Source organism: Triticum aestivum, chromosome 3D, assembly GCF_018294505.1.
Source record: "Triticum aestivum cultivar Chinese Spring chromosome 3D, IWGSC CS RefSeq v2.1, whole genome shotgun sequence".
Classification (NCBI taxonomy): domain Eukaryota; kingdom Viridiplantae; phylum Streptophyta; class Magnoliopsida; order Poales; family Poaceae; genus Triticum; species Triticum aestivum.
Window position 1 is genome coordinate 319,016,516 of NC_057802.1, and position 8,141 is coordinate 319,024,656.

Below are 8,141 nucleotides of genomic sequence, written 5' to 3' on the forward strand. Positions count from 1 at the left end.
AATGGATTTAGTTCGATTAGTTTGAATTCTTGTATCACTGGCATTGGATGAACATGCAAAACAATACGTACTAGCATTATTCCCAGGGTGATCACCTCGTTTGCTGCAGTTTCACATGTACTCCCTCCGGTCCTTTTTAGTCTGCATATAAATTTTGTCTGAAGTCAAAGTATCTCTACTTTGACCAATCTTATAGAAAAAAGTATGAACATTCGCAATGTAAAATCAACTGACTTAAAAGAAATCTAATATGCGAAGTAAAAAGGAATAGAGGGAGTACAAAGAGTTTGAGCAGCTTTTTAGCGTTCATGTACATTGCAATCAAACACATAGGCCTGGCAATTCATAGAGAACATTCAAAACAATCGATGATTATGCATCTCAGCGATTCACATGCCAGAGCCAATATTTACTTCACAACTAGAGAATAAAGAAAAATCGATCGATGTTGCTGACAGCAAAGGGCGTCCCATTCGAAAATATCAAACGCATTTTTTCTTGCTAACATCAATGAGCAAAATTTGACAAGGTTGTCCCATTCCAAAATGTCAAACGCGTGTTGCTTTGCGTACATCAATGAGCAAACTTTGACAAGGTTTTCCCATTCCAAAATATCAAATGCCTACGATTGTGGAATGGGCAGGGTTTGCCATCAGTTCGGACATTGACATGGCACCTCGTGCTAAATAAACCAGCTGTTCTTTTTGTGCAGTTCCACCAAATCACCAAATTCACGCGTAGCTTATATGATTTCGCCTTTATATGTTGCAACACCTTGAACATATCGGCACCTCCTTTCTTGTGGTGGAAATGAGTGATTCGATGTATTCATGAACATTTTTGTGCAGTTCCCATTGAAATCAAGCTGAGCACCCCTGTTTGCACAAATACAAAAAAGTGATTAGTATAAAGCAAACTGTACTATGAATTGATAGTTTAAACAGGCAACCTACATGGTCCATGCAGAGCACACATTTAAAAAATGGAACTCACCAGAAGGAATCCTAACACAACATTGTATTGGCCATCACAGCAACAAAGATGGAGATCCGTGAGTCCTTCTGAGTTGAAGTTAGTTTGTTCTTGTGGGCAATAATGTAACCATGCTTCAACTGCTCCCTTCTTAAGAAGAGAGGCTTGGCTTCTTTATCCTGGCATAATCGGAACTAGGCACTTCACGTAATCCATATTCTTCTTCAGAGGAGGATGATCCTGTTGTGCAAAGACAAGAGGACAACTAAATGCTAGCACCCCTGTTTGCTCGAAAAAAGGAAAGGAAATATTTAAAACAACACAGATGAAGCACTTCTCAAGGACAATACCACTTTCTCATGACAGTATCTAAACAGTAGCACAACACCAATAGAGATGACAAAGCTCAATCATATGGATGAAATCCGTGGGCGAGTACCAACCTTTGTCAGGAGGCTTATTGTGTAGACCATACAGATCAAGCACTTCTCCGGAACCATCTATTGTTATCTACTGTGGTTGCCATGCTTACTATATACTCCTCGATTAGTTTAATGTTTCCAACATCTTCTTGTGCAGTTCCACTAAAATATATGTTATCTTCAAAGAAGATCCCTGTTTGCACAAGTAGAGATAATTACATATTACATTAAGAGTGGCATCAAATCAGTGGCAAAACAATTGCTCGTTCCAGCCATAGCAATAAATTAAGATGCAAAACTATATCATTACTTGTGTCATCACAGTTCTAGTGCTTCATTACAGCACCGGGAGTTGATTTTGTTTTTCTTCCGCTTGTTCTTCCCCTTCCTCACTTGGTTCAGTAACAGACAAGCTTCGCCTTCAATGTAAGATTTGGCATGTCAATTAGGGAGCACAAGTATAGCACTAAACAACAACATTAATTTTCTGATGAAAGTGGCAAAATACAGGCCAACAGTTGTGAAATATCCTTATCTTACCTCAATGGGATATTACGGTGCACATACAGATTGGAAGTCTTGTCTCCATTTGTGCAGTTCACTAAAATCAAGCAACATTACCGTATAAGTAGCACAACATATGAAAGCACACTGCACAATCATGTGAAAGAAGGCTAGTACTTACCTCTCATGACGCGGAATTCAAACAACTCACAAGAAGAAGATCTGAAACAAATTTGCCAACATGGATAGGAAGTCAGATCTCCTCTTGTGCAGTTCCACTAAGATCAAGCAATCAAGCAACGTTGTCGGTGTGTCATTTTGTTTGAACTGTACAAAACACTCTTAAAACATAAGTGTTTTGTGTAATGGAACAAAAGGTCACAATAGCAACGTGGTGAAGTAGATAACCCTGTTTACACAGAGGTGCAAAGGAAACAACTAGTGGTCAATAACGGTGGATGACACAGAAGCCAACAAAAAGAAGCATCTAACTTATCTAAATGGGAAAGAAAGCAAGACAGTAGCATTTCTTAAACGGTGGCATTGATTCATATTAACGGAGAGATTATATTAACAATAAAATTTGTTAAACATGTAATTTGCTTTTAACTATGGCATTGCTTCAATTTTCTAGCGCATTATTAGAGGGTGTTTGTTTACAGGGACTTTTTGGTGTAGGGACTAAAAAAAGTCCCTTTTAGTCCCATCTAAACCAAACATGAGGGACTTTTAGGGACTAAAAGTGGGAATTTGGGATTAAAGAAAGAAGACCCTGAGGGAGAGTCTTGTTGGGACTTTTTCCAAAAGTTGCCCCTGCCCCGCATTGCACCTTATCTCTATTAGTTCATTACTAGGCATAACATGGTCTTTTAGCATGTCATTTAATAACCTCTAGTCCATGTTTAGTCCCTGGAACCAAGCAGGTAGGGACTAGGGACTTTTTAGTTGGGACTAAAAAAATCCTAGGACTTTTTAACCAAACAGGGCCTTAGATTAGCAACAACTAAAGAGTTGCACGGGGCAGTGGACGCACCAGCACCATGTGCATCTACCGATGTATAAAGGGGTGATGCATAGTCTGTTGCAACAAATAACAAACAACCAAGGGGCATATTTGTGTTGGTCCCACCTTTCCCTATGTGAGGGCAGCAAATCTAGTCCTACTCAAACTCTACAGCCTTGTCCCCCAAAACAAAAAGATCAGTTCGTTACAGATGTGTGTACTGCATTTGTCATTGTTTTTTTTCTTTTTGACCAATGTAGGTGCTGGATAGCCACTCTGTACTACTTTCCCCCCTTCCTTTCCTCTTTGAACCACGTCCTAGATTCTTGCTATACAAATTTCCCCACTACTTTCCCCCTTCCTTTCCTCTTTTAACCATGTCCTAGATTCATGCTATACAACTTTCCCCGCTATACTTTCCTGTTTGACCCAACACCTAGATTCGAGTGCAGAAGCGGAAAAAGCCCACATGCAGCTAGAGCAATGCATGTGGAATAAGTAAATTATACCTTACGTTCTCGGGGTGTGGCTCAGTGGGCGGTCGGAGGCCGATCTGCCCACACTATGTACGGCAGCAAGGAAGAAGGGGTCGGAGGCCCTCCCGCGCCGCCGCTGGGTGAAAGAGAATAGCTGCGCTGGCAGTGGATTCCCTCCCTCGCCGACGGCGACAACGTTAAGCCTCCTTCCCTTCCTGGCGGACGGATCCTGCCGGCTCTTTGACCAGCAGTGAGGGGAGAGAGAGAGAGTCCAACGAAGTCTTGTTTAGATCTGGAGAGGGTGAGAGAGTGTGAAGAGAGCAACTACAGGCGCCGAGGCTCCAACGTGTATATATATAGTGAAGAGAGAGTGTGAAGAGTGCAAACCCTAGAAAACAAGCGCCGAGGCTGCAACGTATATAGATGGAGTGGTTTTCTTTTTCTCTCCATAAAAATTGTTTTAAATTGTGCATGAAACAGAACTCTTTATTTAACGCAGTGAAGAAAAATACTAGGGGCAATGCTAATACGTGAAGAAAATTTAACGCTCGAAGGAGTGAACTCGCAATTAACGCTGCACGCCTCCTGGTCGCGCTTACTAACGTTCACGTGTGGTACATGACCCTCCGAAGTGAACAACAACTAAACCACACACGGTCAAAATATCAGAAAGGTGGGTTGCACCATCCTCCAATTTTAAATATTTTGGGCACTTGTATTCGGCCTAAGTCAGTGTGTCACCGTATGTACTAAGGGTTACAACGGGTGCTAAGAAATTAGGGCGTATTGAGAGTAATTGCCATGGTGTTTATTTGTAGGGTCACTTGCAAATTGTGAAACTCTATTCTCCTCTTATTTAGTGGATGGGGCAAATCTTTTGCCTCCGTTTCGGAAAAATAAATGAGAAATTCAATTTTAATTATTTAGTTTGTACACTTTGCTCTCTTCCAATAAATTTGGGCACTTGTATTCGACCTAAGTCAGTGTGCCACCGTATCTCATACTACTCCCTCCGTCTAGGTGTAAGTCACGTTAGAAGGTGTAGCGGGACCAAGGTGCAAGCAGATTGGAGGAGAAGGAGAAACTTGATCGGTCCTTCCTCCAATCAAAGCCTGATTTCTGTCTCTAAACGCAAATCACAACAATTAAGAGATTTCGTTTTAGCTAGCATGCAGGGCCACGTATTAACTCGCATGCAAGCCGACTTTTATTTCTTGACTGATCAACACGTAGTTGCGCTCCATGCATTGGGTTTCCGGGGGAGATAACAAGGTAGAGTAAGTAACAACGCTCGCTAGCAACGAGGCTAGGAGGGGATTGAGATGCGAAGTTAATGGATGACGCCTAAAATTTTGGGAATATCTGATTTTTGTAAGATGACTTAGCACCTAGATGGAGGGAGTACTACTGCTCAGTCCAGGTTTGATGGAATATTCGTCACCTCTTCTCTTCTTGTACGTACTCCAATTGTATCTCACTTCCTGTGGCTTCACACTCGCACGATTCCTATTCTGTGAACCTGTATGTGCGTTTGCATGTGTGTGTGTTTAACAACATGTGTGTGTTAGAGAGAGCGACACATCGACCTACTCCTACAGAGAGATGGTGTGTAGTGTACGATTTAGCCGCGAGAGTCGGTGCATCTTCTCGTTTCTGGGCGTCCGATCGGGACAGCTGCCACGCCCGCTCCTGACCAGCCTGGCCCACCCAAAGCCCCTCCATCGCCCGCACGCGCTTCCCGTCCAAAATGGTCAGTGCCGCTCCACGGTGCCGCATTCATTCCGGGTAGAGCGGACGCAACCTCTCACTGGCGCTTGCGTTGAAGGGAGAAGCGGATTCAAGAGTGATGGTTGCTTCGTTCGTCCAACTTACTGCTGGGTCTATGTGATTTGGCGGCTCATTGGTCATTATTACTGAGGTGGTACGACTGCTGGATGTCCCACGCTTCGGCGAAAGGAGGTACTAGATTACAATTTTCTCCATTCTTACAGCGGAGGAGTGCGAAAGCAGTGAAAACACGCAGGCTTAGTGATTACATGCCCCACCTCACACTATCACCATATTTTCTGGACACCGTGCGACACCTAACTCTTTACATAGTACTGTAGTATAGTACATACTGTAATTTCTCAGCGAGATAAATTTGTACAATGCTATGAAGCTTCCAGCTTCTGTTTCATGTATCTTGCGTCCAAGGTTGCCCCGTTGCAACATTTCATAAAATAGAAAGGAGACTAACATGCATGATATTGCATCTCAATGATTGACAGATCATAGCCAATATGTACTCCCTCCGTTCCAAAATAAGTGTCTCAACTTTATGCAAACTTTAGTACAAAGTTGTACTACTAATACTAAAGTTGACACTTATTTTGGAATAGAGGCAGCTAAAGAAAAAAACGATCCATGCAGTCCCTAGCCCTTGAACCCTAAACCCTAACCAGGCTTTAATTTGCTGGCGACGTTGAAGCTTCCAAAGAAATGAAGTTTTCAACCCTTTGACCATCGGATCATTTTGTGCAGTTTCACTAAAATCGAGATGAGCATCCATGTGGCAAAGAAATTGAAGAAGCGTGATTAGAATAAGATTAATGGGACTAGTTGATGAGATATAAACTCATCACAAATACAGTAGAAGCCAGTAGAGGTATGTGCGTGGCAAACAAGTAGAGAAATATCCACATGGAGCGATGTGGGCAGCTGGGGTAGTGGTGCAAGCTGGCTGTAAGGAAGTTGTACCTGAGGGATGTCGGGACGTAGCTCAACCTAGAGGAGAGCGGCAACTTCCCACGTCGCGGCAGTGAGCAAGGGACGAAGGCAACCTCACCGGCTTTGTGAGAAAGAACGGTGGGGACCCCTGATTGGGACGTGCCGACAGTGGGTTTTCGCCATCGACGACGGCGATCGCATCTACACAAAGCATCCACCCTTTCCCCCAGCGGACGTGATCCGCCCGGATGTTAGACATGTGGCCACAGTCGTTTTGTGCGAGAGAGTGTGAAGAGAGCAACCCCAGCAAGCAACCGTGTAGGCTCGTCCTGGCTATGTATATAGTGGAGCGGTTTCCTTTTCTCTCCATATGAACCTATTTATATTGCGTACGTGCCACTGTAGAAAGAAACTTTATTTATAAATGACGCGACACTGTTCATGCGTGGTTCCTGACCCTCCATTATTTATAAGTGAGTAACTACTACTAGACGCGTCAAATTATCACGTGGGCTGCATCATCTTATAGAGATGAGCTCCACCATGTCACGTGTGTGGTTGGGGAAGACGCAAAAGACGCAAAGAGTGCTACTAGTACTATGTGCGTGGGTGCGTGCACCTCTTCTCTTCGAGCATGGTTATTAAAAGTATATCCCACTACTGTACCACGCGGTTATTATATATGGGCAAAGAGCATAGGCAGTAATAATGACTAATAAGCCGTCAAATCACGAGGCCCACCTTTCTCTATGTTTGACAGAGGAAGCAGCCATCATTTCACTCCTCGTTGAATATCCATCCGCTGCTACCTCCGCAAATAAATAAAAATCCGCTTCTACCCCCGTAGCATGGTTAATAATATACCAATGTCAATCACGACGTAGAAATATCATTCCCTGATACAATAGGGCTGGATCTAAGGCTGGTGATTCTTTTTACTTTGTCTCTTTCTCTTTTTGTCTCATTTACTCATTTTACGTAGGAGCACATGTAGAGGATGGCTATTCCTTTCGATGGGACTTCTTCATGGGGTTTAAGACTAAGCAGCTCCGAATTATGCCCGTTGCCCACCACTCTGAATCGTGCCATCTATGATAGGGAGTACTCCCATTGCAACAATGAGGTCCACCAGGTCTAGCACATCCTGTAAGAAGAGACTATCACGCAAAACATACATCTTGTTGCCTTCTTCCTCATACAGTACGTACCACCGGTACGTACTACTAGTACTACTACTACTCGTTCTCCTATAAACTTGCGCTTGGCATCTCCAAAATATTAACCTTGCGCTTGGCTCTTCGCCTCTTCGGGAAGTCGAGCAATAATGCTACTGCAGTATATATCGTTCTGGATATCTGAGACCGAATGAATTGTTGCACGTCCACCACGTGGGCGAGGGGCGAGGGAGAGTGCGTACTATTACGTCCGTTTCAATATGGACTACATACAGAGCAAAATGAGTGAATCTACACTCTAAAATACGTCTATATACATCAGTGTTTGGAGTATGTACTAGTAGTTCATATTGAAATATACTAAAAGACATATATTTCAAACAATATGATAATCTCTCTAACCAAGGTAGGGACGAGGAGTAAACGGAGGGAGTAGTAAAATGTTCTCCTCGTCCTGCGAGCCACCGCGCGCGTGGGCGAGGCAGCGGGCGTAAGGCGTAGTAAGCAAGCTTCACCTCATCCTGCCAACCACCACGCCCGTGGGCGGGGGAGACGGCATACTAAGCAAGCTTCTCCTCATTCTGCGAGTTGACGGTACACATCAAAAGTAATACGTATAGAGCATCTCTAGTGTATAGAGCCTTGCCTCTAAGGTAGGCCCCACATGGTTTGCCTCTTTTTTAACATAACGCGTCAAGTCGCAATTTGTTTGTTCACCCGTGGTACACGATCCTCCGTCAAGTAGACAACTAGTACACATGTCAAATTACCACTTGGGTTGCCTTTTCGTACAGAAATGAGCTCCATCGTGTACCCGCACGGGTGTGGTTGGGAAAGAGACGGGAGTACGTGCGCCGTGCGTGCACCTCTTCTCCTCGTG